This window comes from Phacochoerus africanus, chromosome 6 (assembly GCF_016906955.1).
Source record: "Phacochoerus africanus isolate WHEZ1 chromosome 6, ROS_Pafr_v1, whole genome shotgun sequence".
NCBI lineage: Eukaryota > Metazoa > Chordata > Mammalia > Artiodactyla > Suidae > Phacochoerus > Phacochoerus africanus.
In genome coordinates this window covers 16578200-16599323 of record NC_062549.1, presented here as the reverse complement: position 1 = coordinate 16599323, position 21124 = coordinate 16578200, and the positions used below count along the sequence as shown (strand labels likewise).

The 21124-nt window shown below is 44.2% G+C and overlaps 1 long non-coding RNA gene across 1 annotated transcript in view; it reads right to left on the bottom strand.

Annotated features, from left to right (window-relative positions):
* Positions 1–18633, bottom strand: part of LOC125128760 (uncharacterized) — an 86407-nt gene extending 67774 nt beyond the window's left edge. Inside the window, exons 1-2 of the long non-coding RNA XR_007135308.1 lie at positions 18563–18633; positions 17869–17922 (exon numbers count right to left, since the gene is read on the bottom strand). This is a non-coding gene — a long non-coding RNA (uncharacterized LOC125128760). The remainder of the gene's footprint in view (positions 1–17868; positions 17923–18562) is intronic.
* Between the last annotated feature and the right edge of the window lie 2491 nt (positions 18634–21124).

Sequence of the window (21124 nt, the reverse complement as noted above, 5' to 3'; positions counted from 1 at the left end):
GCCCATTCTTCCCATGGCCAATGAACTGATAGAGTCATAAAACAGAGCAGAGATCACAGAGTTCACCCAGAACAGTGGTTTTCGGAGTATTTATATTTTAAACCTGGAACTTTTTGTTCATCTGAATTCTTCAGAGAAGGCATAAATATGCAAAACAAAGAGTGCGTTTGGAGGGAACCCAGAGATCTGCCTGATTTCACTCCTCACCCCTCAGCAGTTTTAAGGGACCCCACAGAAAGCCAAGGCTCTGAGTCCTCAGGCGCACTTCCTCCTTCTGCCTGAAGTGCACCTCCCCTGGGTGTTTGCGGTGTTTGCATGAGTCATCCCCTCACTCCAATCAAGACCCTAAACAAATGCCACTTCTCCGAGAGAGGCTTTTCCTGGCCACTTATCTAAAGTAGCTCCCACTCCAAGTCACACTGTCTTCTTTCAGGCTGCATTAGTCTTGCGTTAGTCCAGGTCCTCTAGAAAAAAGATGCCGAGCTGGAATAAGAAATGCAAAATTTTATCAAGGGAAACATGAGAAAGTACAAAGAGGTAACTGGGATGGGCTGGAAGAGCTGCAATGAAGGTCTGCTTCTGAGGGATGGAGAGAGGGAAGAGAGGAAGGGAGGAAGGGAGGAGGGGAGGAGGGAGGGAGTCGGAGGAAGGTATAGGGAGGAAGGGAGGGAGGAAAGGATGGGAGGGCAGGACAGAGATGGAAGGAAGGAAGGGGAGGTAATGTGGAGGAAGGATGGAGGAGGGATGGGAAGGAAGGAAACGGAAGAGGAGGGAGGAGGAGGAAGAGAGGAAGGAAGGAAGGGGAGGAAGGAAGGAAGGGGAGGAAGGAGGAGGAAGGGAGGAGGGAGGGAGGGAGGAAGGGAGGAAGGAAGGAAGGGAGGAAGGAAGGAAGGGAGGAAGGAAAGGAGGGAGGGAGGAAGAGAGGAAGGAAGGAAGGGGAGGAAGGGAGGAGGAAGGGAGGGAGGGAGGAAGGGAGGAAGGAAGGGAGGAAGGAAGGAAGGGAGGAAGGAAGGAAGGAAGGAAGGGAGGAAGGGAGGAAGGGAGGGAGGAAAGGAGGGAGGGAGGAAGAGAGGAAGGAAGGAAGGGGAGGAAGGGAGGAGGAAGAGAGGAAGGAGGAAGGGAGGAAGGGAGGAAGGGAGGAAGGGAGGAGGGAGGAAGGGAGGGAGGAAGGGAGGAGGAAGAGAGGAAGGAAGGAAGGGAGGAAGGGAGGGAGGAAGGGAGGGAGGGAGGAAGGACAGCAGATTGAGGGAGAGAGGGAAGGACTGAGGGAGGGAGGGAGGAGAAAAGAGGGAGGAAGGGAGGGAGGGAAGGGGCAAGGTCTGAAACTATAATACACTTCTAAGAAAATTTCCACTAGACCTTCGGAGCGTATTCAAACCACAGTTTCCCATCAATGAGTCCTGCATCTATCTTAGTGTGCCTGCCATGCTCACTTACTGGTGGGGAACAGACCCTGAGAAGCTTGGTCTCAGGTAAACACAGCAGTTAGAGCTCTCCATCACTTACACACCCTGCAGAAGGAGGATCTGAGAGGCCTGGGCTCATGGCCACTGCAATTTTTCTTCATAGTGCTTTCACTGTCTGACAGTATATTTAGTTTTATTTGTTTATTATTGTAATCTCTGTGATACAGAGGACATGCGTGGCTTGTTCACCACTGCATCCTCAGCTCCTAGAAAAATTCCTGGTAGATAGAAAGTGCTCAACAAACATTTATTGAATGGATGGGTAGATGGAGGGATGGCATGGGCTACAAAGGAGTGATAACATGAAGGGAACAGTATAAAGATCTCAAAGTTATGGTGTTGATCACAGAGGAAATAAAATGTGTCTTTCCAACCTGAGTTGCATGGGGTATGGGAGAAAAAACAGACTCAAACTGTAGGGGCTTCAAGAGTACTGCTTCATGGAGTTCCCTTCATGGCACGGCGGAAACGAATCCGACTAGGAACCATGAGGTTGCGGGTTCAATCTCTGGCCTCACTCAGTGGGCTAAGGATCTGGCGTTGCCATGATCTGTGTTGTAGGTCGCAGGCACAGCTTAGATCCTGCATTGCTGAGGCTGTGGTGTAGGCCAGCAGCTGTAGCTCCAATTCAACCCCTAGCTTGGGAACCTCCATATGCCGCAAGTGTGGCCCTCAAAGGCCAAAAAAAAAAAAAAAAGAGAGAGAGAGAGAATACTGCTTCCTTGGACAAGAGACAAGATTCAGGGAAACCACAGAGATACGGGAGAACTCAGCCAAAAACAAAATTTGAGGCTATAGGGTAGTTTGTTGGCCGTGGGTTGTAATTCATCTAGGTTGAAGACTTGAATTTACTTTTCTTAAATGAAACAGTAGCATGCTGGTGGTCATGGGGAAAAAAAAAAGGAAATATAAACCTTCTCTCCTTAGAGAATACACACACTCCCACATACTCAGACACTGAGCTTCTTTTGTGTGGGGTCACTGACGGTCTAGAAATGTTATCACCGTAGTGGCCTCCACCATAACCACACTGTAATTTAAGGCACTTTCCTGGTTGCAGATGTTCCAAACTCTGAGACTCCGGCTTACATGAAGGTCTGATTCCACCAGCTAAAATTCAGAGTCAGGAAGATCTGAGGTGATCAGGGCTTTAAGTCAGCATGGATATGGGAATGTGGAAAGGGAAATGTCTTCCCTGTGAGTCAGTGTTGCGATCTAAAGAAGTTTTCCTCCCTTATAAGTAAGAACGAAACAGCCCAAAGCCCATATAGGAGTGCCTGCTCTTAGTTTACAGGGGTTTCCAAAATACCTGGGCTCCACCTGATATGATGAATTCAACTGATTTGTGTCACGAACCTTAAAATTAAATGTATGTACTTAGAGGACTGGGGCTGCCAAATGGATTCTCCAAAGTAACTGTGCCTTTTTGATTTGCTGCACCATGTTTAGCCAAAGCTAGTATAATGCTCTAAACATTTTAATAAAAATGGAATCTCATAAACCTCCAAGTAGCTGAGGGCAGGTTCCAACTTTTAGTGACAGAGTTTAGGCAGTAGCTAAGGATCAAGAGAAGTCCGGGGTGAGGGGTGGGATGGATTTGAGGTTATGGAAGCAGCTATCATTTCTGTCTCTTGGAGCCCAGTGGGTGGGATCAGAACAGGGGCCTTAGCAGATCACAGCAGGACACAAGAGGGGCCCAACATGGAGAAGGGGGGCTGCAGGCACCCAGAACCTCTTCCCTTCCCCAACTAATACACCTTTCATCTGACACACATGCTAGGCTTTGTAGTAAGCCTTCATAAGGTCTGAATAAACAATTTGAATAGCACTAGTCAATTCCACTGAGATGACGTAATACTCGTACCAGATCCTCCCTTCCCTTAAATCCCCAGGGGATTACCCATATAAGATTCTCTGACATATTTCCACTCCCCAGCACTCAGGGGCTATCTCCTAAATGGGACAGGCATTGGCACACACTGTTTACTGGATGTCCCAGTGGGAAAATTATGGAAAAATAAACACATCCGTGAACATTTACTGAGTTCCTACTCTGTGTTAGACATCAGTGATAAAAATATGAGTATGAGATCATACTTCCCCACAAATAACTTACAGAATAATAGAAAAGAAAAACACAAAGGCAAATGTAGTATGTTGAATCATTTAGCATATATTCACCTGCAAGTGAGAGAAGAGCCCCTAAAATGTGACTTAGGCAACAGGCGGCTCTTACTATCTCTCATATGTAAAGAAGTCTGAAAGAGAAGGTGCCCAGATTGGTTTAGCCCCTCAGGGACTGCAGGGATCTGCTTCACCCTCTCTGTGTATCTCTTGGCTTTCTCCTCATAGTTACAAGATGGCTGCTGCAGCTCCAAACAGCACTCTCACAGAACTGCATTCAGTGGAAGAAATGAAAAGGAAGGGTGTTCTCTGCAACACTCCTTTGTTGTGAGGGAGGTAAAAATTTTCCCGAGAATCCCTTAGTAGATTTCCCATTCATCCCTTTGAGTAGGATTGGATCACATCCTAGACCTTAGCTGAAGATGAGCTGAGAAAGAAAGTATCAAGTGTTTTCAGCCTTTGTTAAGAGTCAAATTCTGCCAGCAAGTAAATGACAGAAGGAGTGACTGTGGGTAAGCAATTAATGGGGCCTGGTATGCATATTGGATTTAGTGACAGAGAAGCTTAGGGCCAGCAGAGAGGAAGGATCCCTGTCCCATCAAGAGGAGGCTCCCTGGAACTGATAATACCTGATATGAATATTGAGGACCAAGTCAGATTTAGCAAGATGAAAATGGTGATAGAAAGGATGGGGTGGAATGAGGCTCCAGAAAAAGGAACAGCATAAGCAAACACATGAGACAGTGAAAAAAAAAAAAAAATGCCGGCACCCATTTAGTATTAAGAGAGCATCTAATGGCAGGAAATGTGTCTTGAGAACTGCCAGGGGCTTGTTCACAAATGCTTCCTGGACTGTGTTCAGGAGCTTGAAATTGCAACATAGGCCAATGTTTCCAAACTTAGAGCCTAGAGGCCAAACCCAACCTTCAAATATGTTGTGTTTGACAGGCACACGGTGTTTGCATTCTGAATATGACCACTGGAGGCAGGGCGTTTATCTCTGATGAACCACTTTGTATTGTCCTCCACCTGGCCTCGTTCCCTCATTTACACCATCTGCTTGTTCCCTCAAGACTTTTGAGTTTGCCTCCCCCAGGAGGCTCTGTGGAGCCATTGGCAGATCTGAAAAAGGGAAATGGCACTGCCACTGTCCATCTTATATTAACTCCTCTGGCAGCGTGAGGAAGTTGTAGCTACAAGGACCACACTGGACATAGGAAGACAGTAGAAGGTATATTTTTCAAAACCTTAGGTTGCAAATGTCAAAACACAACTTGAACCTGCTTTAAAAAAGGAAATATTAGTTCATATAGCTTTAGAATACAGGATTAATTTAAGCTTCAGATATGGCTGGATCCAGGAGCAACATGATGACAACATGCCTCTTCACACTGTTTTCCCAAGTGCTTTTTTTTTTGTCTTTTTGTCTTTTTCCAGGGCTGCACCTGCAGCATACAGAGGTTCCCAGGCTAGGGGTCTAATCAGAGCTGTAGCTGCTGGCCTATGCCACAGCCACAGCAATACCAGATCCGAGCTGCATCTGCGATGCTACACCACAACTCACAGCAATGCCAGATCCTTAACCCACCGAGCAAGCCCAGGGATCGAACCTGCAACGTCATGGTTCCTAGTCGGATTCGTTAACCACTGAGCCACGACGGGAACTCCTGTTTTCCCAAGTTTTGACTCTATTCTCAGACTAGCTCTCTGCTCCTAGAGAAGATGGATGTTTGGCAGCTCCAGACTGATGTGATTTTTAAAGCCAATCGTCTCCAAGAAAGGAGACTTTGCCTTCCTGATAAGTCTAACAAAATTCCCAGAGAAGATTTTGATTGGCCTGACTGGATCGTGTGACCATTTGTGAGCTAAAACACAGGGCTCAGGTAAGGAAGCAAACAAGACAAATAGTGACCAGAAGATGGGGCCCCAGAGGACCCCACCCACCATGTGAACAAAGGAAGAGAAATCTTGCAAAGAAAGAGTAGTCAGAGAATTAGGAGTAGAATCAGAATCAAATGATGTCACAGCCATCATTTAACATTGAACTGGCAGCACTTTCAAATGCAACTAAAGTATATCTTATTAAAAGAAAGAACTGTGATGTCTTCCCTGGATTGGTAAAATGTCAGACATTGATGACAATAGCCTTGGTGAAGTTGTGGGGACAGGGGCAGTGGGAACAGTCAGCAATGTGTTTGGGGAGAATGTAAAAAGAAACAAAACTGCTAATGATCCAGCACCAAGTAAAATTGACAAAACCCTGCTCTCATGAGTATTAAACACCTCTGATACATGAGTTCTGGCTCCTCCTAGGGATCTGAGCAAAGCATTCAACTTCCAGCTCTTTCTGGGCTCACAGGCAGGTGCACCTAGACACTGGGTACCATCTCTGACAGCTGAAAGTTTTGTTCCCTGAATTACTCTTAACTTCACACCCTGCAAGATTCTTACACATTAACTGAGCAAAGAGAAAAAAGCAGTCATTTCTATCTCATCTTCTCACCGTCTTTTTCTCTTCCTCCTAGAGGGGGTCAGGGAAAAACAAAATTTCCCCTACCCTAAGCTGCCAGTAGAATTCCCAAAATTAGATGAGCTTCTCTAAATGATTCACCTAAAAAACACTCAGCACTTCTCCTATGCCCCTGAGAAAAACAACCACGGCGAGCTGTTATTCTGGGCTACAGGTGGAGATCAGAGATAGACATTCAACTTGACAGAAGCAGAGAGCAGGAAGACTTGAGTCTATGGACTCTGAAATAAGACCACCTCGGTTCCAATCCTGATGCTCCCACTTATCAGCTTTAACACCTTCCTAAGGAGAAGCAGCATCGTTATCATCATCATAAATAATAATAATAGAATGACATCAAAAGCTGTGTAAATGAGATACTGTCATTCGTTAAAGTGACCACATGTCCTGAGAGCTGGGGTGAGGTAGAGCTCACATGAAAGTTGGGTGTTGCAGCCAAATGAAAATAGAATAAAGGCTGTAGGGGGAAGCATCTAACATTCACTTGATGACCCTGTGAAAGAGTGTTTACCTAAAGGTACACCCTCCTTCAGACCCACTCAGCTTGGACACAGTGAGGCAGGAAGGATAAAATTTCTCTGTCCACTTCAGAAATTGAGATTGGTACAACTTGTTCTTTAATTCTTCCCATCTGGGGCCAATGGGGTTATGTCATATGTTTAAAGAAAATCTATCTTCCTCTTAAAAACAGAAACTCAGTGCAACCATTAGGTCAAAATTTCAGCTAAAGATTGGGTTCCTGCAAAACATCGAGTAAAAGTGTCTTACCATTTATGACAGGACAGCTGTTGCCTCTTTTTCCAAGAAGGAATTAAAGGATCTTATTACCTTGAGAATGACTAAAGCATGATTATTTCCTTTTAATCTTTTTTCTTCCTAATGGAAATTTACATAAGATGGAACTGTAATCCATTCCTTTCACGCCAGCAGCATGTCAGAAAATCTCCCCTCTTGTGGTCTCCATGGCAGCAGCCCTCACCCTGAGCCCAGGCAGCGTTTGCCTCATGGAGTGGATTTGACTTTGATCTGGTGACTGCAATCAGTATAGACAAGGGCACTGGATGCCTCCAACCTGAGATTATTTCTGGTTTTGAATTCCATGTGTGTGTTGGCTCTCTGTATTGGTTAAATTCACCCCATGAATTCACGTCTGTTTGTTGCTTTACGTTGTGATGAAATGGCCCCAGAAGCCCCCTGGCATTTTGAATGCTGGCTTGCACTCTCTCCTGATGATAGTGCATTTTCCAGTTTTCTAAGAAGCGGGTGATGCTGCAGATCACTTTCCGGATCAGTGGGGACTTGCCTTCAAGTTGTTCTCTCAGCAGTGAACCACATTTTCTCAGCTCATCTTTTTTTTGTGATGTCCTGAAAAACACTGACCTGTGGCCACTGAATAGAGTTAAGCCCATGGGGGTGAGCTATTGTAAGGCTGAGTGAGCACAACCAAACAGGAATTAGGCCCGTGATCTGCCCTCATGAGCGATAACCAATGGAGTGGCCATGCCCAGCACTCTCAAGTAGAAGTCAGGCTTTTCTAAATGGAAATTGAAAACCTCCACTTGTTTTGTCCCGAGAGACCCTGTTTAGAAAATGAAAAGACAAGCTGCAGACTAGGGAGAAAATAGTTGTGAGTCACATTTCTGACAAATGCTTTGTATCAAAAGGCCTCTCAAAACTCAACAGCAAAAAAGCAAACCAACAATCCAATTATTAAATGGCTAAAAGAACACGAACAAATATTTCACCAAAGTGGAGATACGGATGGAAAACAAGCAAAAGGAAAGTTGCTGATCTTAGGAAAATGGAAATTAAAAACATAATGATATATCCCTACATCTAAAGATAATGAATCCCATGTGTTAGTTATCATTGTTTGAAATCACTCACACTTAACATGTGTAATTCTTTCAGCTTTTTGAAATTTCATAGGTGCCCCCCTTATTTGAGTCTATCAACACTCAATGAACAAGTTGAGGTATAGGCATCTTTTTCTATGCCCTTTCTGAATTCATAGCATTTGCCCATTTCTTTAAATCTTTGGTTTTTTCATACTTGAACCCATCTCCTTTAAGCTCTTGCTCAAATGTAGGAGCCTCTTAATAATTTGTTTGCCTCTTCTGATGGATATATCCTCTATATGTCCTTCCTCGAGTAGTGGAATGACTAAAATTATACACATTCTACAAGTGTTAACCCACCTGGGTTTTGTACAAGATAGATGGAAACAAACTTTTAGAATTTAGGACCAATAAAAGGCTCTTTTACATGCTAACAGGTTCTGGAGGTATACGGTTTTCTTCTAGACTTCTTTCTTGCCTTGAACTTTTTTTTACCAATTGAAATCTGCATTAAATGAACATCAAGGGCAGCCACCATCAAAGGAACTCGGAAGCTGTGCCCAAGACCATCAGACAGTGGGGAGAAATGTTTCCTAGCTGCCACAGTAGGCTGAGACAGTGAGCACGGAAAAGCGAGCGTGGCAGACATTTACATAATGACATCAACATATTTTATCTGCTGACTGTTAGCTGTCTCCATTACTTCTTTCACAGACTCCTCAAAGTGTGAAGTGTGAGTCTGGGGTAAGACCCTTGGGTGTATCAACCCCCAGGGACAACTCTGAAAGTAGCTAAAACTTCAGTTCGTTTCTTTCTTTTTTTTTTTTTTTTTTTGCTTTTTATGGCCACACCTGCAGCATATGGAGGTTCCCAGGTTAGGGGCTGAATCGGAGCTGCAGCTGCCAGCCTACGCCGCAGCTCATGGTAATGCTGGATCCTTAACCCACTGACTGAGGCCAGGGATTGAACACACATCCTCATGGATACTAGTCAGGTTGGTAACCCACTGAGCCACAATGGGAACCCCTTACAGTTTCGTTTCTAACACTCCTCTGTATAATGAAAGGGATTTTTCTTGTCCTACTACCAAACATACCTTGCAAATATCTTTCTTTTTTAGCATAAAATCTACAGTGAATATTATATCCCTTTTCTGATTGGCATCATTTTATGGTTTGATTTGTTTGGTTTTGTCCCCTTCAAATGAGTTTTTACACAATTGCCTATCATGCACTTTCTCTCTCTTTTGCTTATTTATTCAGTTGTTCAGTCACTCATTTGATGTCATTTCTCCTCTGCTTATTACAGGCAAGTCTCAGGGTTATGCCCTGGGAAGACACCATAGTCATTAATTATGACTTGGTGCCTACAAGCAAATAGAGGGAGCTTGCATTCTTTAAGCTTGCATTCATGACCCAGCCAAAGCCAATCAGGACATCCCATCTCCAGGCTACAGTGATTGGTTCACAGATGGCACGTGTTCAGAAACAGTCCAATCAGAGCTCACAAATGCTCTCGTGTGAAAGCTCCATGACCACCAGCAGCTCTTCTGTCCCTTCCTCTCAGCATCCCCAGCATACAGAGCAGTGCGTGGAGCAGAGTGAGTTTTAAATAAATGTTTTTTTTAATTATTTAATTTTATGGCTTTGGTTTGAGCTGCTGAGAAAGGGACAGCATCTTTCCTGCTGTACCAGAAACCTAGAGGATTCAGGGGCTGGAGCCGCCACCCTGCCGCCACATGGAAAGCCTAAGACTGAGGCAAGAGGATGCCAGCTGCACCAGGAGACACCATACAATTGCATCAGGCGAGCCCTGAATGTTGCCATGCCTGAAGCTGAAGTTGCCCTTGGGTTTCTTAGCTGCCTGGACCAATAAGTTTCTGTTTGGCTTGGTCCTTGTTGGTTTGGGTTTATGTTAATGTTTACTGACCAAGTCCTAAGAGAAAAAATTAAAAGGAAGATCGTGGCCAACCCTTAAGCCAGAGCATTTCAGCCCCTTGGTAAGGAAAATAAGGAGCACAGGAACAGGGGATCTGAGGTTAATGGGGCTGCTTTCCATAATGAGGTGTTCCTGAGTGGAAGGAACAGGAAGCGCAGAGAACGGGGTCCCCATTCCTCCCCACGCACTGATGAGCTGTGATGAGGCCAGGTGGGCCAGGAGAAAAGACCCTTAATGGGAGGTCAAAAGATAGGATCCTGGCCTCTGTTGCCACAAAGCTGCAGCATAGGTCACAGATGCAGCTTGGATCTAGCGTGGCTGTGCCTGGCACCTGTGGCCCTGATTGGACCCCTAGGCTGGGAACTTTCGTATGCTGCCAGTGCAACCAAAAAATTTTTTAAAAGAAAGAAAGAAAGATAGGATCCTGGACGTGGCTTTTCTGTTTAACATTCTGTGGCCTAGAATGAGTCAGTTAACTTCTCTGGACTTTAGTTTCACCCAATTCAAAATTAACCACTTGGTCTAAGTGAAGCAGTTCTAAATTGTCTCTCTTCCTATCCTCTCCGGCCCTCACCACCACCATAAATTGATCTTACAACTGCCTCCACAATAAGAAATCATAAAACTTGAAAAAGCCTCAAGCTTGAAGGCAGGCAGAGTGTTGTCTTTACTCACGGATGAAACCACTGAAGTTCAACACATCTGGGTGATTTTCCCAAATCCATCCATTAGTGAGAGTAGGGGGGGAACTGGGTCAAAGCTTTCACCAGCAGACAGCTCTGCCCCCATCACCCCCAGATTTAACGCCCAGTTGCCTACACTAGAGACCCCATAGCAATAGTTCTCATTCCTAGGAATCCATTAAAACAGCTTTCCTCCAAAGCCTCAGCCCCATTCCTGATCACCCAGATCACTCTCTGATGGGGTCTGTTATAGGCTGAATTATGTGTCTCCCCCACCCCAACCCCCAGCCATGTTCATATGTTGAAGTCCTAACCCCAGTACCTTGGAATGTGACTGTATTTGGAGACAGGGTCTTTAAAGAGGTAATTTAAATGAGTTCTTTAGGAAGTACCTTAGCGCAATGTCTGATGTCCTTATAAGAGAAAATTTAGATACAGTTACAGAGAGAAGACCAGGTGAAGGTACTGAGAGACGATGGCCACCTACAAACCAAGGAGAAAGGCTTAAGAAGGAATCAATCCTGCTGACACCTTGATCTTGCCCTTCCAGCCTCCAAAATTGTGGGAAAATTTACTTCTACTATTTAAGTTACCCAGTCTGTGGTATTGTTATGGCAGCTCAAATAAACTAATACAAGATCTGTGCATTAGCAGTTCTTAACTCTCCCTAGCTTATTTTAATGCTCAATCAATGTTAAGAATGATTGCCCTAAGAGGTAAACCTACATTCCCCAGCCCTCATTCAAGACTGGCCACACTCTGTTGCCCAACCACAGATCCCACCTCCCTATAAAAGTTCCCAACTAGAGTCAGGATGTTCACTGCACCACCTCTTAAGAATGCCATGGTAGCCAGAGAACTATATCCAGTTTCTTGTGATAGACTATGATGGAAGATAATATAAGAAAGGGAACATATACATATATATGACTGGGTCACTTGGCTGTACAGCAGGAAATGGCACAACACTGTAAATCAACTATATTCCAATAAAACTTTTTTTAAAAAAGAAAGAGATTAGTCCAAATATATCATTAATTACAATAATTATAAACAGAATAAATTCTTACTGAACGTTTAAAAAAAAAGAAAGAAAGAAAGAATGCTGTGCTAGTTCTTGACATCACTCATTTGCTCCTGCTGGCTGTTTCCCAGCCTCAAAGTCTCCACCTCCCCCTTCCACCAAACCACATGGAATTCAAACTTTATCAAGCATTTACCGGATAAGGTACTATGATGCCAAAGCAAGCGGTATATTTTTAAAGTAGGGACTTTCAGCGACCTTTGCTCCTGAGTAAAGCAGGGAGGAGTAGGGAGTGTATTTCAGTTTCCCATCCAATCTCTCAGTTACACCAACCAGCAACCTATCTAAACAATGTATTAAAAACTTGACCTTAAGTTTTCAGAGAGCTAGAGCAGGAATTTCTACCGGTGGCATTAAGAAAGGAGAAAGGCTTTTTCTGCAGTCCTCTGGTTAGGGAATAACCCTGGCAATTTTTTTTTTTTGCCTTTTTGTTTTAGGGTCGCCCATGCGGCATATGGGAGTTTCCAGGATAGGGGTCAAATCAGAGCTGTTAGCTGCTCGTCTATGCCAAAGCCACAGCAACACTAGGATTCAAGCTGCATCTGCCACCTACAACACAGCTGAATCCTTAACCCACTGAGTGAGGTCAGGGAGTGAACCATGACTAGTGGGGTTGTTACCACTGAGCCACAATGGAAACTCCAACCCTGGGAATGTTTAAGCTGTGTTCTCATTCCTATGCATAGTCTTCTTGTCTTGGGTTGCCTTGCTAGCCTACCAACCAATGCTATAGAGAAGATATGTCCCTTAAGGGTTAAGAGCAGAAGTTCTGCACTTATAAAAGTCTGATTCAAATCCCTGATCCTCTTCTTCCTTGCTATCCGAAGGAGTATCCTAAACTTGGGAATCCACAGAAGAGATTACTGGGCATTCTTTCACTGTAGCGCTCAGCCTGACTTTCTACTGACTGGACAGTTTTCATCTTTGTAGGGGCAGAGGTTAACTTGTAAATTTAGGTCCAGTAGAGATGCCAGTAATTTAACTCTGGTAGAAGAATTAGTTCCAAGTGTTATGGTTTTATGACCCTGTTGGACATTAACCAGCTTTCTATTTAATACAGTAATTTTCTGTATTAATTTCCTCCTGCTGCTATAACAATGATCACATCTTAGGGCTTAAAACAGCACAAATTTATCCTACAGTTCTAGAAGTCAAAAGTCCAAAATCAGTTTCACTAGGCTAAAATTGGGTGTCAGCAGATCTGGTTTCTTTTGGAGACTCTAGAAGAGAATCTGTTTCCTTGACTTTTCCCAGCTTCTGGGGTCACCTACATTCAGTGGCTTGTAGCCCCTTCTCCATCTTCAAAGCACATCTTTCCAGTCTCCGTTTCCTTTCTGCATCTCTCTCACTCTAACATCCCTGGCTCCCTCTCACAAGGATGCTTGCGATTACATCGGACCTACCCAGATAATCCAGAATAATCGCTCCATCTCAAAATCCATAACTTAATCACATCTGCAAAGTCTTATCTACATGTAAAGTAACATAGTCTTTGGGGAGACTATTATACAGCCTACGACATTTTCCTTTATATTTATTTGTTAAATCACCAGCAAGTACCTAAATTCTCTAATGCTCCCAGGATAAGTTTTAACATCTTACTGGTTTCCTCACTAGTTAGTGAGTTAAATCAAATCTTTGCCATGGGATTATTTAATATTTGCTGGAGGGTCATGATTCACAGTTGTGAAAAGTGTACTTAACATAGCTCTGTGGCGCTAAACATGTTGCTTAACCTCTCCAAGTCTCAGTTTACATGTCTGTAAAGGAGGATGGTGATAATACTACTTAATTTGGGGGGTTGTTGATGTAGGGAACAAATGAGACAATGCACGAAAATGCCTTGTGCATCGTAAGTCCTCGATAGATGTTAGATGATGATGGGGATGTTGATGAGAACCGGGACAGGTGCTCTACCTTCAGTACCTCTATAGCCCTAAAATCAAAGTACTGTGCTCAGCGCTCTCTCCTTTCCTTTGCAGCTCTCCTTAGCTTTATGACCAGGCCATCAAACATTAGATACCTTTATTCAATTTGCAAAACGGCATCCCTTCCAGGGGAAAAAGGCAATGAAACCCCAACCAGAGCAGCTGGCATGGCAAGGAGGTGCTAGCTGGTTTCCAGTCTCTACTTGGTCCCTTCCCCCAAGCTGCACCTCTTTGTGTCATATACAAAGGCCCTGACTATGATTTGAAGACTAATTGATGATGGCGATTATCATAGGAAACACTCCACATTATTCTCTAGATGGAAAAAGAGTGATGTAATCCTAATAATCTGGGCAAAAAGGCAGGACTCGTCTTTGCATTGATTTCATGCCAAAACACGGCAAATTGCTTTAGGCAATTGTTAGGAAACTTATTAGCATCCATAATAATATTCATACCCCCCCCACACACACACACACATTCTTCGCAGAATAATGGACAGTCATCATGTAACAGCCTAAGCAGCCAACATCTCCTCCCCTGGTGTATACAGTGACAGATGAAGCTCTCCATACAAATGTTGTAACCCGCAACTACAGAGCCACTGACCACAGAACTGCTTGAAATCAGAGTCATGTTTACACTGTAAATATGTAAATACGTCATGTAAATATTTTTTCTCACTCTATGTTATTAGAAAGAGAAAGAAGAACAAGGCTTCAGATGATTCAAGCAGCCTTCGACTCAAAATGGGGTCTGAATCAGCAGCATCTACCTTACCTGGGAGCTTGTTAGAAATGCAAAATCTGAGGCCTTACCTCAGACCCGCTGAATCAGAAGCTGTATTTTAAGAAGATCCCCAGATAATTCAAATGCACATTAAATTTTGAGAAGCTCTGCTCTAAGAACTCCTGAGTGAGAGCAGTGGTAACAGCATTCTGAATAGCTGTCCCTCTTTGTAAGGAAAAGTCACACCATTGCTACAAAACCAGTAGGAAGGTCAGAGAAGGCAAGTCACTGCCTAGTTCTTTCAACAAATTTTCACCAGGATCCATTATGTGCCAGACATGATTCTAGGTGCTGATACACAGCAAAGGAAAAAGAAAAGATGAAAAATCCCTGCCCTTAAGGATCAAATGAATAGAGCTGGGATGGTAAGTACTATGAATAAAATTTTAAATGAGATAAGGAGGGGGAATTTTTGCCATTTTAAATAGTATGCTCAGCAGGTGATATTTATGCAAACATCCAAGGGAAATGAAGAAATAAGTTTTGGAGTTCTGGTTGTGGCTCAGCAGATTAAGGACCCAGTGTTGTCTCTGTGAGGATGCAGTTTCGATCTCTAGGCTCACTCAGTGGGTTTAGGATCTGGTATTGCTACAAGTTGTAGCATACGTCAGATGCAGCTCAGATCTGGTGTTGCTGCGGCTGTGGCACAGACCAGCAGCTGCAGCTCTGATGCGACCCCTAGCCTGGGAACTTCCATATGCTGCAGGTTTGACTGTGACCATAATTTTTTTAAAAAAAAAAGGAAAAAAAAAAAAGAAACAAGGTTTGTGAATATGGACTGGAACAGCATGGTAGGTAAAGGGAACAGCAAATGCTAAGCCCTGCAGATGGTAAATTATAGCACATGTGTATACTGATGCAAATGAGCCATTGGCGATTGCCTGAGAGAGAGGGAAGAATTGTGATGATTTTCTTGATAAGTGGAAGGGGATGAAATCTAGCACAACAAGAGAAGGCAGCCCAAAAGAGGAACATGAACAGTTCAACCAGTAATGTTAAGGAAGGCAGATCATATGTGCCAAGATGTGGGGAAATTGGTAGAAAAAGTAGTGGGAGGTTTGAAAGTTTCCTCTGTTTAAGATTTCTCCTTGAAATAGGAATCACATTTATCTACTGAGAGAGAGGGGAGGGAGAATACTAGAGGTATCAGGAGAGAGGATGGATAGAGTCTGAAAGAGCCGTCCAGAAAAGTGATGATTTTAAAGGCTTGATTCCACCTGTGTGACACACCAAGTCCTTTTCTTCGGCTCCAACCGCATTCAGCATCAAACTCAGATTCAAAGAGAGAGCAGAGAATTGGATTTAACAAGGATTGAGGCTCAGAGGGGCACCTTCAATGGAGAAAGGGGCAAGTGTGTTGAGGCTGTGAACAGGGAATGACTACAATGAAGGACCATGGAGTTGAAGCTGGATTCAAAGGACTTGAGGACACAAAATAAGGGACCGTGAAACAAGTCATAGGACCCCTGGATGGCAGGCCTCAGTCAAGTCAAGTAAGCATGGGGGTCAGGAACTAGAATGATACTGGAAAATTAGAAGGTCGTAGCAAATGGGATTCTTACAATGAGTGGTGGGTGATTCCATAGCCCATGGCGTGCTGTCCAATATGGTAGCTACCAATGACAGGCAGCTATTTAAATTGTAATTATTAAAATTAAAGTTTATAATCCAGTTCTTTCATTGCACTGGCAACATTTCAAGTATCCAGTAGCCATGTGTGGCGAGTGGTGTATTGGACAGGACAGATAAAGAGAATTTCCATCAACCCAGACAATTTTACTGGGCAGCACTGTTCTGGGGTGTGACCAGGGAAGTTCATGGCTCAGGTAAGAGGATGGGCAAGAACAGTGGAGGGCACTGGATTCTCTACACAGACACTGAAATCACCAAGAACTGGGCCAGGAGAGAGTGACAATGAGCCAAGACCTGAAGTCCTCAAAGTGTCTGAGAGAATATGGTCACTACTCCAAAGGCTACTTAGAGAATTTTAAGTTTTGCTTTTTTGGGGTTCCCGTTGTGGCTCAGCAGATTATGAACCTGAGTAGTATCCATGAGGATGCATGAGGGTTCAATCCATGGCCTTGCCCAGGGGGTTAAGGATCCGGCGTTGCTGTGAGCTGTGGTGTAGGTCACAGATGCGGCTTGGATCTGGCATTGCTGTGGCCGTGGTGTAGGCCAGCAGCTGCAGCTCTGATTTGACTCCTAGCCTGGGAACTTCCATGTGCTGCAGTCTTGCTTTTTTAGTGAAGAAACAGTGAAATTGTCTAGAAGGCCTTGGGGAGCACACAGGAAACCTACCCCTGCCTGGAGGACTGTGGGAAGGGGTTACAGGAAAAACCACGCCCTTGGGTGAGATCCAGTCTGTAGGAAGAAGAGAGTGAAAAGAAGAGTTGAGGAAGATGGTGAAGGATACAGGAGATTTTGCTGATGGCTGATCTCGGGTCCCAGAGCAACAGCAAAAGGGTTTCAAGAGCCAAGGGGGTGTACCTAATAAGCTCATGGGAGGGGATGTGCCGAGCTGTTTGGGGACAAAGGTCAGAGAAATGAGGGGTGTCCTCAGAACATGGGGTCTACGTGGAGACTGGTGTAAACAGCAATAACGCAGTGAGATTGATTCTATAGACCCAACGCAATAACAACGAAAAACTGTGAGTGTTGAAGAAGAAACAGGGCTCTTGCCAGGAGCACAAAGAATTCTGGACTATCTGCCTCACTTCTCTTAAGGTCAGATGGAGGCCAGAAAAGGACCCAGAGCTTGGACACCTCGTCGCTGCTGGCAGTGGGGTAGGGAGGAGGCTTGGGAGGGGCTCCCTCTTGACTCCTTAAACCTGCAGCTAAAAACACCAGAAACCCCTGAGTGTTGGGACTTCCCTAGAGATGGAAAGGAAGGTGCTGGAAGTGGGAGCCAGGGTTCAGGGCCCCCATGCTGAAAACATATCTGCGTTCAAATCCTGACTCTGTCACTTACTACCCTGCATCCTGGGGTAAGTTTTTCACTTCTCTGATTGTCTACCCCCTTATCTTCTTATCTTCAGACTTTTGTGCTCATCTTTTTAATTTTTTTTTTTCAATGGCTGCACCTGCAGCATATGTAGATTCCCAGGCTAGGGGCTGAATCAGGACCACCTGATCCAAGTCACATCTGCAACCTATGCCACAGTTTGCAGCAATGCCAGATCCTTAACCCACTGAGTGAGACCACATCCTCACAAACACTATGTCAGGTTCTTCACCTGCTGACCCACAATGGGAACTCCCATCATGCTCATCTTTTACACCATTACTTCCGCCAACAAGTCTCCTCTCCCTTTTCCAAACCAAGCAAATGGCTATAGGCAGCTGGTTAAAGATACACACTTTAACTGTTCAAATAACTGACTGCGTTCATTCATTCATTCATTCATTCATTTATTCAAGAAATACAAATAACTAATATTAAGAGGACAAGTTGGATAAACAAGGGTTCACATACAAGTTCTACTACTTACCAGTGGTGTGTCCTTAGCAACGTCCTAAACCTCTCCAAGGCTCAGTTTTCTCTCCTGCAAAATACAGACATTAACAAAACCTTGTTCATAGGGCTGTGTGAGAAATCATGAAATAATCAAGCTAACCCACAAGGTACTTAGTGCAGTGGCTGGCACATAGTAAGAGTTCAATAAGTGTTAGTCATTATTCATCACAAGTATGTTTTGCCGGGCGCTGTGCTGAGTGCTGGGGATACAATGATAAAGTATAATTATGCATTATGATTGTAATGCAATTAGATAAGAGCTATTCCAAAGAAATTTATACAAATACTACTGGAGTGTAATGAAGCGAAGGATTTTATCATGCCTTGGGAAGATGGGAAGGTTCCCTAGGGTGATGCTTAGAAAGGTCTTCCAGACTAGGAGTTTGTCAGAATGGAGAAGGAGGGAGGTGTCCCAGGTTGAAGGAATAACATGGTGCCTTGAAGGGCAGGTCTGTCCATGAAGCTGCAGGGGCCACATGGTAAATAAAGGCTGAGGCCAGATCAGGCTAAAGGATGTGCAGTTTCCCAGGTAAGCAACAGGCAGCACTTACTTACCATCGAATTGCTGCACCCACATGTTTTAAACTGTGAAAACTCTCTAAGTAAAATGTTTCCTCTGTTCCCCAGCCATCCAGTTTCCCCCTCTGGAGCCAACAATAGCTACTTACTACTTTCTTATGTGTCATTCCAGAAATAATCCACATTTTAAAAAATATTTTATACAAATGGTAACAGCACAACAAAGCATTCTGTTTAAAAAAAAAAAAAGAAAAAAATTATTCTGGTCATTTGCCATTTTCCTCCCAAAAACATAACTTGGACATCAAATCAAAGCAGAACAAAAAAGAGCTTCTTTATTCATTTCCAGTGGAGAGATAAATCATTTCATTGTAAAAACCAGTGGTTCTCAACAAGGCTGTTCATTAGAAGGGTCTAGAGAGATTTTGAAAGATCCTCAGGAGTTTCAATTATGTAATTCTCTTTTATAAACCACCTCAAACCTTAGAAGGAGAAAACAATCACCATCTTATTATGCTACAATGTTAGAGGTCAGGAATTCTGGCAGGGCAAAATTCGGGACATCTTGTCTCTGCTCCACAGTGGCCGGGAACCTCACTGGGGTGCCTTGGGGATGGCTGAATGGCCCTGTGGGAGCCGTGAATCTGGAGCCTTGATTCTTTGTGTGTGTGTGTGTGTGTGTGTGTGTGTGTTTGCGCACGCGTGCACGCGTGCTTTTAAGGGCCACACCACAGCATGTGGAAGTTCCCAGGCTACAGGTTGAATCCGAGCTACAGCTGCCAGCCTATGCCACAGCCACAGGAACATTACATCTAAGCTGCATTTGCAACCTACACCACAAAGACATTTCTAAGGACACACCACTGCTAAGTAGTAGAACTTGAACCCTTGTTTATCCTGTGGCTCTGGTGTATGCCAGCAGCTATAGCTCCAATTCGACCCCAAGCCTGTATCCCTGAGGATGCAGGTTTGATCCCTGGCCCTGCTCAGTGGGTTGAGGCTTCAGCCTACAGGTGGAATCCAGCTGACATCCAGCCTGAACTGGAGTCCACACTCTTACCATAGTAAGAAAGGGAATTCTTCCAAGAAGCCAAATGAGCTTGGAAGCAGGCCATCCCCAGTCAAGCTTCCAGATGAGAACACAACTCAGTGGACATGTTGACTGCAACCTTATAAGACCCTGAGCAGAAGAGCCAGCTAAGCTCTGCCTAGAATCCTCACACACAGAAAGTGTGACATCAAAATGTGCGTTGTCTTAAGCCTCTAAATTTGCAGTAATTTGTTACACAGCAATTAACGAATCCCTCCAGTAGACCGTAAGCTCTGAGTGGGCAGGAACCACATCCATATTGTATCTTTTTCATGTGTGTGTTTTTTAGGGGCGCACTCACAACATATGGAAGTTCCCAGGCTAGGGGTCAAATTGGAGCTGTAGCTGCCAGCGCCTACACCACAGTCACAGCAATGCCAGATCTGAGCCACCTCTGTGACCCATGCCGCAGCTCACAGCAACACCAGATCCTAAACCCACTGAGCAAGGCCAGGGATTGAACCCAAGTCCTCATGGATACTAATGGGACTTGTTGCCACTGAGCCACAACAGGAACTCCTCCATACTGTGTCTTGATTATATCCCAAGCACCTCATACGGTGCTCAGCAAATATTTGTTGAAGGAATGAATGTGCGTCACCTCTACAATATTTACAACCACTCCATAAAGGGGATTGGTTTACACAAGTCTTACTAAGACAAAGAGAAGATAAATGACACATCCAAGTTTCACCTAGAGAAGGAATAGGACTTGAACTAGCATATTCTAGGACCAAACCCCAAGCTTATTCACTAACATCACGGCTGTAAGCACTGTGCAGGCTTTCCAAAATAGCAAAGCCATTGGGAGCCCACACAAATAACTGCTCCTAGCCCATACCTGTGGCTGACATCCCTAATCAATCCCAATGTGCTTTCAGGCTGAGTCCATTGCAAACCTTCTTGACACAGCATTTCAGTGTCATTTCATCCACAGCCACAAGCCATGGATCAGGGCTGGCTCAGGAGCAGATGCCTATTTATCACCTGAGCTCTAAGCTCCTAATTGGTATCTATATCACCATGCACCTAAGTTTGGGCTCCATTCCTAGAACTATATGGGAAAGAATATAAAGAAACAAAAAATCTGAGCATAAGGAGAAGTGGTACCCGGAAAAGAAAAAACCAAGGAAAGAGACTGGGGAGGGAGCAGGGGGAGACAAAGAACTCTCCCTGCAGAGGAAAGCCTACAACATTTCAGGACAGGCAATTCCACTAGTGATCAGGCTAAGCTAGATTTTCTTATGGCTAAACTCCCCAATTCAGCTGATGGATTCTTCCTTGTTCAGAACTTGGATTGAACAACTAGAATACTTTTCTTGGAAGTTCTCGCTGTGGCACAGCAGGTTAAGGATCTGGCATTACTGCAGCTGTAGGGTGGGTCATAACTGCAGCTCGGATTCAATCCCTGGTCCAGGAACTTCCATATGCCACGGGTACAGCCAAAAATAAATAAATAAATAAATAAATAAATAAATAAATAAAAGAATTCCTTTTTTATTATCATTGCCATAGCATCCCAGCTGATAACTGCACCAGGGGTGCAATAGATTGAACATTTGCCATGGCTGATTTTTCTTTCTTTCTTTTTTTTTTTTTTTTGGCAATTAAGGTATCTGCT